This window comes from Teleopsis dalmanni, chromosome 2 (assembly GCF_002237135.1).
Source record: "Teleopsis dalmanni isolate 2A chromosome 2, ASM223713v2, whole genome shotgun sequence".
Lineage (NCBI taxonomy): Eukaryota > Metazoa > Arthropoda > Insecta > Diptera > Diopsidae > Teleopsis > Teleopsis dalmanni.
In genome coordinates this window covers 105,635,883-105,648,366 of record NC_051847.1, presented here as the reverse complement: position 1 = coordinate 105,648,366, position 12,484 = coordinate 105,635,883, and the positions used below count along the sequence as shown (strand labels likewise).

At 33.5% G+C, this 12,484-nt stretch overlaps 1 protein-coding gene across 1 annotated transcript in view; it reads left to right on the top strand.

Moving 5' to 3' along the window:
* The window catches only part of LOC119675294 (forkhead box protein P1-like), a 79,297-nt gene that overhangs the window by 43,195 nt on the left and 23,618 nt on the right, over positions 1 to 12,484 (top strand). The gene's annotated exons all lie outside the window — the stretch shown is intronic.

Genomic DNA, 12,484 nt, shown 5'->3' with positions numbered 1-12,484 from the left:
CCGACATTTGTACTTGATTTGGTCGGATTTCTGTTTGACATGATGTTTCCAATTAAGTTTATTATCAAGATGTATCCCAAGGTATTTTGCTGACTTTGCGTGCGGAACTTGTATGCCATTTAGATATGTATACGAATTGTTACTTGTACGCCGCAATGACAATGTTACATGAGTGGATTTATTTTGGTTTAGTTTAATCTTCCAGTCAGCGGTCCAACGGCTGATATTGTTGAGCGCTGCCTGTAGTTTATTTTTGGCTGCTTCTTGTGCATTTTCATATGCCATTAGTACAGTATCATCGGCGAACGTACCGATGAATGTGTCTCGAGCTGTAGGTATGTCAGCAGTGTAGACGGTAGTATTTTGCTCATCTTATATATAAGTCCTTAGTGCCATACACGATCAAATGCTTGAGATACGTCAATAAACCCTGCAGGACAGTATTTCTTTTCCTCAAATGCTTTTTCAATTGTCTTAATTACTCGATGAATTTGATCAATAGTCGAGTGCTTATTCCTAAATCCAAACTGAAAGTCAGGTATGTTGATCATAGGCTTAAGGCGTCTAAGTAATAGCTTCTCGAATAGTTTTGAAATTGTTGTTAACAGAGATATCGGTCGATAAGAGTTAACTTGTTCTGGTGGCTTATCTGGTTTTTTTATCATGATAATTTTTGCTATTTTTAAACATTTTGGTACGTATTGTAACCGAAGGCAGGCGTTGAAAAAATATGTCATCATGATAATTGATTTGCGTGATAACTCTTTAAACAGGCCCTGTGATATTTCATCTATTCTCGGTTCTTTTTTTGGATTGAGGTTATTATCAATTTCTTGTGCTATTTCTATAGAAGTTATTGGTTTGATAGTTGACGATGGTTGATATACAGGTGTAATATTGACATCAGATGGAATGTCATGCGGTTGGAATACTGCGACAAGATGTTGGGCAAACATTTCTGCTTTCTCATTATTTTTTCTGACCTGAAGGAGAGGGCGCTTGAGGCGACGGGTTGCCTTCCATAATGAATAATCTTTATCTGATTCGGTTCCAAGTCCACTTAGGTATTGCTCGAAACTTATTTGTTTATAATTTTTAATTAGCTGATTAACAGAATTACTTAGCCAATTAAATATTGTTTTATCAATTGGATTTCTGGTTCTATACCATGTACGTCTATCTTTCCTTCTTTCCTTGATTAAATCCCTCATCTCAACTGGATATACAGCTTCTTGTTCAAATTGTTCTTTTGGAATCGGGGTAGCATCTGCGGCTGCTGCAACAAAGTGCTGTGTTTGCTTCTCAAGGTCTGCTTTAGTGCACAGTCTCACCTTCAAGTCAATATAGTTATCTAGGTTTTCTCTAAATCGGTCCCAATTTGTGTGTTTATTGGAAAGGTTTAATTTTCTCTTCATTTTGATAAAATTTGCACTTAAAATTAGTAAAACGGGAGTATGGTCGGATGTTAGATATTCCAACCCTTCTGTTGCTACAAAATTAGATGATATCCATTTCGAAAAGAAAAAGTCTATCAGATCAGGAATTTTGTTGCTATCTGTAGGCCAGTATGTAGGAGAACGTGATGAGTGATAATTGCATTTTGCTTCATTTATGGCATCGAGTACTTCATTACCTTTACCAGCAGTAATCAGCCGAGACCTCCAGGTAGTATGTTTGACATTGTACTCTCCTCCAATAATGAATTTTGGCCGAAGGGTTTTGAATATGGTTAAGTATTGCTTTTTGCTAATGGTATGACGTGGCGGACAGTATACAGCTCCAATATTTAATTCAGCTTCGTTGTGTTGAATTGCGATAACTGTGGCTTGTATATAATTCTCTTTTATTTCATCTTTTTGATAATGCTGTATATTTTCTTTAATAAATAGAGCAGTACAACCACGGACTGTGCCGCTTGGATGTGTAGTCCCGTAGGCGCAATAACCCATAATATTACTATGATTTAATTGCGAAAAGTGGGTTTCGGGTATCAAAGCAATATCTATATTATTTGTTTTCAAGAATAATTCTAGCTCATGAGCTCTTTGATTGAGCCCATTTGCATTCCATGTCATTATTCTGAGGAATTGATTACTCATAGTAAATCGTTTTAACTTTCTTGGTTGTTGGGGACTGGCTTTCTAGCTTGTTCACCCTTTCATTTAACTTGTTAATGCTATTTTGTATTGTTTGAAGCAATACCATTATATCGGCATTAGTTGGTTCATTATCATTTATTGTTGCAGTTTGTGTTTTTATCGCTTTATGTGTCTCTATAGACATTTTTGCAGTCTGTGCATAACTTAATGGAGGGTTTGCACAATTTTGATGATATTGTAACTTAACAGATTGTACTTTGAGTCGTTGGACAACTTTAGGTTTGATAGGCTGTTGTGCTTTTAATTTCTTTTGGTACACTGAGCAACCTTTATAATTAGCTGTGTGTCCCTTTTCATGACCCTTTTCATGACGTGCGCACTATGCGCACGTAGCTTCACTGTTACGTGGTTTTCGACATTGTGATGTGGTGTTCATCAGCACATTTGACGCATTTCGGATGTCGGTTGTAATAGCTTTTAGTATGCCCCAATTGCTGACAGTTAGTACATTATGGAATACTTGTTACTTTGGAGTTCAGTAGATCACGATTCGAAAACAGTTTTGATAGATTTCGAAAACAGAAGTGGAAATGATTTGTAATTTTTTATTCCGTTGATTGTTATTTGTTTTTAACGTTTTGAACTCTTAACACATCATGACCAAGATTATTGATGGCGGCAACCATTTCCTGAGTGTCCATGGTAGCTGGAACTCCTCTTATTACAAATCTGTACGCCTTTTCATTTTTGAGTTGATAGGTATGATATTCTATATCATGAAAATTTCGATTATGATTTTCGGATTCTATATGATTCACATTTTTGATTTGGCGATAGTCGTCCTCATTTTGACAAGTGATCTTGATATCACTGTTGGATAAAGCCTTAAACTTAACCATTCCATTTATTTTTTTTAAGACTAAATTTCTAAAGCTATTGAAATCTTTTACATTACTCACGTTAATAGGAGGTGGCATGGGGATCTTGATTTCTTTTTGATGTTGCTGATCTTTTTTTACCTCTGGTTTGGTTAAGGTTTGGATAGTGTATCATCACTTCTCTTACGCTTTTCTTTTCTGACTGTTTTTTTTTTGTAACTTTTGTGAACTCTTTTGCCAGTTCACTGTACTTCTTCCGCTTTTGATTCAGTACCAACTTTAGCAGTGGTTGCTTGTTGTTTTAACATAGCATTTGCATTGCTCAAATTCGCAATTAGTTTTTCTTGTTTTTGACACAAAATTTTTAAATCATTAATCTGCTTACTTAAAAGTTTGAATTCTTCTAAGTTTGCCATGACTTATTTGTTTTTTCACATATTTCAGTGAAGACTTTCGATAAATGTTTTTTCATTTTTTGTTATTTGCTTATTACACTTTATAATATTAAAAGCTTTTATATTATTAATCACTTATAGAATTTACAAAACTATCAGTGGTTTGTGTGCAGCTATAGAAAATGTTTATGGTTTGTGCACAAGCTAAAAAATTCTATGATTATACAGTTATGTTAGCTGTCTCTATTAGCTAAATATTTAAGATTTTATTTTAGCTGATAAGTGGTTACACTATATGCTATAAGAGCAGATATAAAAGATCACTAAACTGTCTCTATCAGTTATGTTTATTGTTTCACTTTCTAATGCACTGACAAATTCTACAACAAGGCGAATTCTGACAAAAGCGCCAAGTTATTTTTGTAAATCAAACAAATGCTGTTTACACAAGATTTTTCACCTATGATCGTGCTTTCAACTTATCGTTTTGTTTAATTATTGTTACTTATTTTTGTAAATCTGTAAAACTTTGTACAGTCCACATTTACGAGCTTTATCACAAGTACTTCAAAAACACGTCTACTTGCGTTGAAAATAAAGCACTAATTATTAATCGAAAAGTAAAAAATATTTTATTCAAAGTATTGGCCATTGCTTTCTACACATTTTGACCACCTTTCTGGCAATTTGTGGATACCACGCCAAAAAAATTGTTCGTCTTTTAAAGCAAACCAACCAGACACCCAATTTTCGACCTCCTCGTAGGAATCAAAGTGCTGCTCAGCCAATGCGTATCCCATCGATGAAAACAAATGGTAGTCGGAAGGAGCCAAGTCTGGTGAATACGGCGGGTGGGGTAGCAGCTCCCAGCCAAGTGTTTTGATTGCATCCTGAACCCGTTTTGCTTTGTGTGCAGGTGCATTGTCATGGAGCAGAATTACCTTGCCGTGTCTTCTGGCCCATTCTGGTCGTTTCTCGATCAATGCATGGTTCAAATTTATCATTTGTTGTTCATAGCGACCAGCATTGGACGGTTTCACCAGGTTTTAGGAGCTCGTGGTACACCACACCTTTCTGGTCCCACCAAACACACAGCATTGTCTTCTTGCCGAATCGATCTGGTTTGCAGTCGATGTTGTGGTTGTCCCGGATTAACCAATGAATTTTTTCCGTTTAGGATCCTTAAATAATCCATTTTTCATCGCCAGTAACAATCCGATGCAAAACCGATTTTCTTTCGTGTCTTTGAAGCAAAATTTCACAAGTGTTTTTTCGGTTTTCCATCTGTCTTTCATTCAATTCATGTGGCACCCATTTTCCACACTTTTGGATCTTTCCCATAGCTTTTAAACGGTCAGAAATTGTTTTTTGTGCAACATTTAACATTTCTGCCATTTACTTTTGACCCAAAGTGTCATCTCCATCCAATATCGTTTGCAATTCGGCGTCTTCAAACGTTCTTCATTTCTCACATCAAAATCATTATTTCTGAACCGTTGAAACCATCTTTTGCACTTTTGCATGTTGCTTCTGATAGAGCATGATCACCATATACCTCGACAAGCATTCGATGCGACTCTGCACCACTTTTCTTCAAATGAAAACAAAAAATTAATGCTTTCCGCAAATCATCACTTTCTGGTACAAAATTCGACATTTTTAACACGATGAAAAAATACGATGTTGTCTGTTCAATGACTTGATGTATACTAAATATATTTCACACATGTCAAACAAAAAGAAATAAAGGCTCGTTCACAACAAATGTTCCCTGTCGAAACATTCGTATCTTTACGCTCACTTCATACCGGTACACCTGGTAAGCCTGCAAAAATACATGTCTCTACAAAATAAATCGAAAAAATTATTTTTCTATATTGGTTTGACTTGTTAATAAAAACCACTTTTTTGGGCATATTTGGAATATAGCGTATAACTTGAAATTTTTATTCAACTGTTATATTTAAGCACTCAAAATGTTTTTAAAACAAAAAAATTTTTTTTTTAATATGTCTGTGTGAATCCCACCACATTGAAAATAGAAAAATATGAAAAAAAACGAAAAAAATTTGAACAATTTTAACTGTAGCAACTAAATCAATTAAAACACATTGACGTTACGTAGCTGAAAATATTCGTATGAGTTTCAGTTTTAATTTGATATACAATACTAACTTCACCAAAAAAAAAGTTATAAGGCCATATGGAGAGTTGTGTTTTGAAGAAAATCAAAATAAAGGTTTTTTGGAAATAACTGGAAAACCGCACATAAGAAATAATATCACTATGATTTTCGGTTTCTGCGGAGCTGCATATATTCTAAATTATGACATACATCAATACCTCAGAATGTAACTACAACAACAATCTAAAATTGCAGTTTTTATGTCGTTAATCGCTGACAATATCAGGTAGATAAAGAAAGACTGCAATATATGTGACTGAACTAGAACTCCAAAAAGAGATTACGAGAACGATGCCATCATCGGAATTTGTTAACACATTTAAGTATCCCCAGAAAGTAGAATTTAATCCACGCTTAAAAAATTTGGTGCTTAAATGGTGTAACTAATAATTGTTATAAGAAACTGTCTAGAATTGCAAAACAAATCATTTTATTTACATATGCTGACCGAATACTTTCAACTAGTCATTAAACTGTTAGTATTATATTATGATGTCCTATAAACATGAATTAGTGACCGGGGATCAGATTATTTTCTGGTTACAATTGTTATTATTTTTGTAAGGAAAGTCTTGTCAGTAACTAAGAGAGAATCGGTAGTAGTCTTATCGGTTTGTAGACTTTTACGTTTTCTGGTAAATTACTCAGTTTGATGATCATTTTTAGTTATGCTATTTTCCATTGAGGTTGAATGAAACATTAAGCAGTGACGACATTACATAGGTGTATTTGGAATCCTATCATTTCATTTGATTATTTGTGTAAAACTTTCAACTCTACCAAGTCTACTGGATTTTTTATGACTATTACAACATCACGATATGTAAATTTTATCAATAACAAAACCAATTGATGAATGATGTTTCAATGAAGCTTTGAAAACTTTTCTGTGCTTTTGTATTTTGCCACTCTTTTTTCTCATTTTTGAAGCCGGAATTAAATGTTTAGCGCCAGTATTGTCATAATCTGATTTAAACAATGATCCTTAAAAAAAGTTTTATCATTTGCAATTCGTGGTAACATAGAAAGCTGTTCTGTTTCTTTTGTGGTGAAATGAAAAATAGCTACTAATCGCTACCGCATGCAAGTAAATAATTAAATTTTAATACAAATGTAATGAAGATGTATGCAAGATGTATGTTCCATTATTATTACTATTATTTATACATAAATAATTATTTACGGAATTTACCTCATGTCAAAAAAAAAATAATAGCAGCTATTATTTCTTTCAAAAAAAAATTAATTAGTTCTAAAATTATATCTTAAATTCATATAATTAAATAAAGAACAAGATGAATAAATATATAAAATATATACTTTCAAATATTTTTAAAGACAGTATAGTATATCAGGCAGTATACATTTGCGGCGTATTAAAATTAAGTTAGAAATCAATAATAGGTCTTTCATTTCATGTTTGATGAAACGACCGTAAACAGCTTTCAGTCTTGCACAAGACCACTGCCAAAAAAACGAAAGATCTTTTAAACGATCTTTCACAAGATTTGTGAGTATGGTGATCTGAAACATATTTGCCAGAATTGCTCTATGTATTTCATGTTCTTACTGTTGTTTTCTAAACAGAGGTTTTTAGCAAATTGTGGTGAAACTGCTATAACAAAAATTTTTTTAACAATATAGGTCCCGATATAATATTATGTCTATATAAGTTATATAGATATAATGATTTGTACTCAGGTCATTTGCGCAACTAATTGTGAAAAGGCCACTTTCAGGACTTTTATAGCGAAATCTATAGCAGTAATGTGTTGCATGATACGTTGTACGAGTTAGAGCACTGCATCAGGTAATAAACGAAAAAGAACGACAGCGCACGATTCGCAATTGTAAGCAAATTCAAGAAACGCAGCTAATATTGTTGTTGACACCAGAATGTGAGCCACTCACTTCACATCTCTGCTTTATATGTACCATCTCTTGGAATATAAGTTTTTATAATTCTAATATATGTTACTGTTTAGAATTATGTTATATTGTTTCTTATCTCTTATGTCAAAATAGAATATTATAATGCACTGTTTAAGACATTTTAAACAACCATATTGCGTTAGCTCGGTACAATCTTCTCGTGTGTGCGGTTGTATTTCAGCTTTTGTGATCAATTGCTAAAATTTATTGCTACTTATAGATACTGCGCTCCCCGTCGTAAAATAAGTTGATGGAATATTCGCCACGTTAGCAGCTTGAAATCACGTGTCTTGCTGCTGTAATAGTTTCAAAACTAACCGCGTATCTTATATATGAGCCCTTTATGACATACATTGTCAAATACTTGTTTAACATCGGGGAATACTGCGGAGCAATATTCTCTGAACTCAAATGCGTGAATTATTTCATTTGTTATACGATTCACTTGCTTAATAGTTCCATATTAGTTCCTTAATAGTTTCTCTAAAACCAAACTTGTGGGGGAGTATTAGGTTTTGACGGTCAAGGTATGGTTTCAGCTTTAAAAGCATGAAAATCTTTGCCTGATTTAATAATCATGCATGTGTTCCACTCTGTTAGTCAAAGTCAAATTTAATAATGGCACTAAAAAATCCAGTCATGAAATTAATGTCCAAAAGGGGTAAGTTTTTTATCATGATAGGTGAGATGTTACCATATCCTGGTGCCTTATTGCAATCTAACTTGTTTGTGATTATTTGAACAAGATCATTGGCTATAATATTCATATTAATAAATGGTGCATATAGACGCTGTACGGGAAAGTCATAATCACCACACTTTGCTACATGATCGGCAAGTGAACAACGAGTCGCCAAATTACACTAATACAGAGCATCAACACAACACTTGTGTTGCGGTTGCAAATAAAGTTTCTCGAGCATTGCCATCCGTTTTAATTAGTACTGCATTAATAGAAATGAGAGCTAGCTCAGGCCAAAAATTATTGTAAGTGCTCTTTCAGGTAGTGCTTCAGAGATGACATTTATCAGTGAATTCATCGCCTTACAATCTAAAGTCAACAGAACTCATGCTAAAGTGCCTATATATGGGGCCAATGATTAAAATGTTGCCTACTCTACAGAATCGATCTCATTTACTATTTACTCTATGAAATCAAACTTATTGCATTCAATTTGCCTCGAGTATGTAGCATTATACCAAATACTGCAATTTCAAAAGAAAAGTTTGAAGTTTTTTGAATTTAAATTTAGCTGATCCATAGTTAAATGTTCCAGGTCCGGTAGGCATTATTCTGAGCGCTTCGGACTATGCTGCCATTTTACTTAATGAAGTGAAACGTGATTCAGCAAACAACACCATTCTGGACTTCTGAACACACAAAGACGCTTAACTTGAAGGGGTGCACACAACTTTTCGATTACACACTGTAACATATGGAACATATTGTGCCTCATATCTTGCTATAAAAGTTTTGCGCACGCTGGAGAAAGATGAGCAGGTCCGCTTTCCAAACGCTTTAAATTAAATTTGGAAAGAATTCTACGTTCAAGATGGGCTGATGGTACAAACTGCATACGTCAACGTACCAGTAACGGAGCATAACAAAATCCTAAGCACACGTAGGCTAGGAATAGGATGGGTGTTCTGCAGAATTCGACATTGCATCTTACCAAGATGATGTTTCAAATGCTGGGACTACAACCACTTAGCTAAAAATTGCAAAAAATAAATTGATCGTAGGATTGTGTAAAGAAAATGTGTACTAAAAAGGAGAAATGCGTCCTATTCACAGGGAGCCATTCTGCAGACAGTGTCCGCTGTCCAAAACATATAAAGGCGAAAAACGAGAAGGAAAATGGAAATTGTCCAACTAAGTTTCAATCACTGCAGCCCAGGACATGTTACAGCAAATAGTGGTGGAACAGAACTTCAAACAAAAATAAGTGAGCAATATCGCAATTTAAATGAAAGTGAATGGATTTCTGATACAACTGGCAAAGCTGCTACCTAAACCATATAAGATAGCAGTATACAAGGAAACTCATGATAACAACAAGAAGGTTACACGTGGGACAAGAAGAATAGAGTGCACTACTTTTCTTGGTATGTACCCCCTAGCTTAGACCTAAGATGATTCGAAGTCATGATGTCAGAAATTGTTAATAGACTTCGTATTACTGAATAATGGACAACATGCCTTTAAAGCAGGTAATGGAAAATCAAAAGTAGACCTAACCTAATAACTCAATAGTCTATCACATCTCCATACAGAAGTGTGACATTATTAAGGATAACTTACTTTAGACTTTTTATCAAAAGAGCGTTATTTGTGTTATTTACAGTGATTTGTAAATTAGGTATTCGCTAAAAAATAAACTTATTGTCAGAAAATTTTCTTGTCCTAAATTCCTACGACTTTCGACGTGGATTATCAAGATAAGAGTGCATCGATGAACTTACTTCCGCATTTGGCCATGAGGCTTCATTCTTTGCCACTGCGAAACGCTGGAATATGATTTTAATCACGGCTGCAGTTCGCTCACTGACGAAATTCGTAAAGATCGTACAAAATCAGTTATTGTGTCAGAAAACATTGATGCTATAAAAGAATTGATAATGCAAGATCGTCATGCGAAATTCTCTAGGATTGAGGGAAGTTTAGGCATTAGTTCCACCAGCATATAAAAAATGTGCACGATTATTTCAGGTACTTATTTACAATATTTAGATTGTAACATAAAATTGTAAGCACAACATTTTAAGCTACATCATAGAGCAATAATAATAAAAAAACAATTACAAAAGTAATAAAACAATTATTAAAAATCATAAGCAAATGTAATAAAATAAATAAAACAAAACAATAATAAAATTTGTAAATAAAACACCATTGTAGTTACAAGAACAAAACACCAGAATACATCACACTTCTCCGGTATATAAGGAAAGACAAAAATGCAAGCAAGACAGTCAGCAAGGTAATGAGCTAGAAGACAGGTCGCTCAGAACATACATCAAGAATAGAAATTTACATTTCTATTCCCATTCTTTTATTAAGTAATAGTTATCTACATTTCTGGTATTGGTATTTCACCAACACCAAGTTAATGACTAACGGAATCTACATTTCGGTAGTGACCATTTCCAAGGTGATAACAATTCCTATTTATGATCATCAACAAATCGTTCCTGGACAAACATTTCGTTACTAACCGTACAAAGCGTGGCAAAAATTCGATCGTTTCCATTTTCCACTGTTCCTACCAAATAAATTTTATTGTAGGACTGAATCTGGAATCCGGCGAGTGCAACCTCGGCGAAAAACGTTCATTACAACATTTAATATTTCAACTATTCATGTACACAACAATTTTTTTACCAGAAGTCTTCAGCGAAATACGGAAAACAAACAATTGCCGTCAAATCATTTTCCATGAAGACAACAGACTAAATATTGATTGAAGAAGACAAAGTTCCTGTAGTGATAGCACAAAGAGTACCTAAAACTCTTAACAAAATTGCTGACAAAAAGGCGCCAGAACACTAGAATCTTATAATGGCTTATCAACGAAGCAATTTGAATTCAAAAATGACAAATTCACGATAGATGCAATTTGAATGGTGACAGAAATATCACGTGAAGCTACAAGTGGTACTAGGTAGGGATTTGGCGATACAAAATACTGTACCTTACTGACGCTTTATGTAAAGAATGCCTTCAATACAGCAAGCTGGTCAAAAATAATGGACACCCTAAACAATCTTGAGGATGCAGGCTACAGATACAGATAAGGGAGTGAAGCAGTATACCGTATCCAAAGATGTACTACAAGGATCAGTGTTGTGACCAACACTGTAAAACACAATGTTCGATGGTGTCTTGCGAGTTACCAGAAAATTACCAGAAGGTGCAAACGACATGCTGAGAAAGTGAAAAACTACAAACGCCATGCACTGAATTAATCAATATGATTGCTGAATGGCTTAATAAAGCAACACTCGAGCTCGCAGCATGAAAAACATAAGTGATTTAATAAGCACTAGAAAGGTGAAAGAAGTGATAACTTATAAGACAGGAAACCGTGAAATAATATCTGACCCAATATTATGTACCTTGGAATACTAATAGACACTCGTATACCATTAAAAGATCATCTTAAGATGGTGAATGATAAGGCAACACATGAAAATACCGTGTTATCACGCGTAATAGCAAATATTGGTAGATTAAATCACTTTTCTTTTGCGCTTCTTCACATGCCATAAGTGTGACCAATGTAGAAGATACGTCCTTGTTCTTGTCATGTGCCGGTAACTTATATTATCTTATTACTGTCAACAAATAATTATTTTATTTGTTGATAATATAAATAATGTGCAGATATTTGTTTCTATATATTATAAGTAAAGAAGATCAGTTCTGCGGATCTTACTTTGAAATGCAATTGATTTTTAACAATTGAATTTGGGTGATGTTACTTTTTTAAAAAAAGTTGCGCATTATGGAAAATAAAGATATTAATTGAAAGTTTCCAAATTCTGTAAGAATTTGAAACATGAAGTAGCGGAGAAAGAACACAGTGCCAAGTGAAGTACTTCTCAGCAGTATAAAATTTTTTTTGATAGTAAGTTATAATATACATATAGAAATAAAATTCTGTACATAATAAGATTAATTGAGAATTTTAATCTAATTGCTTGTCGATTTTGTCAGTAGTTATAATTAAGTACCAAAGAAATCGACTAAACATAAATTTATTTTATTATTGAGTTTTGCTTAATTTTTTATCTTTAATTACAGTTTAAATGTAACAAAATTCTTAAAATAATTTAATAATTTAATTCCTAAATTTCTTGTCGAAAAATATTTTATTTTAATTATATATTTATTTTTTTTATTAATTATTTATATTTTTATTAATAACTTTAATTATATATTTTTAAATAAGAAAAATATCTATTTTATGCCATATGCGTATTATTTCTTTTACG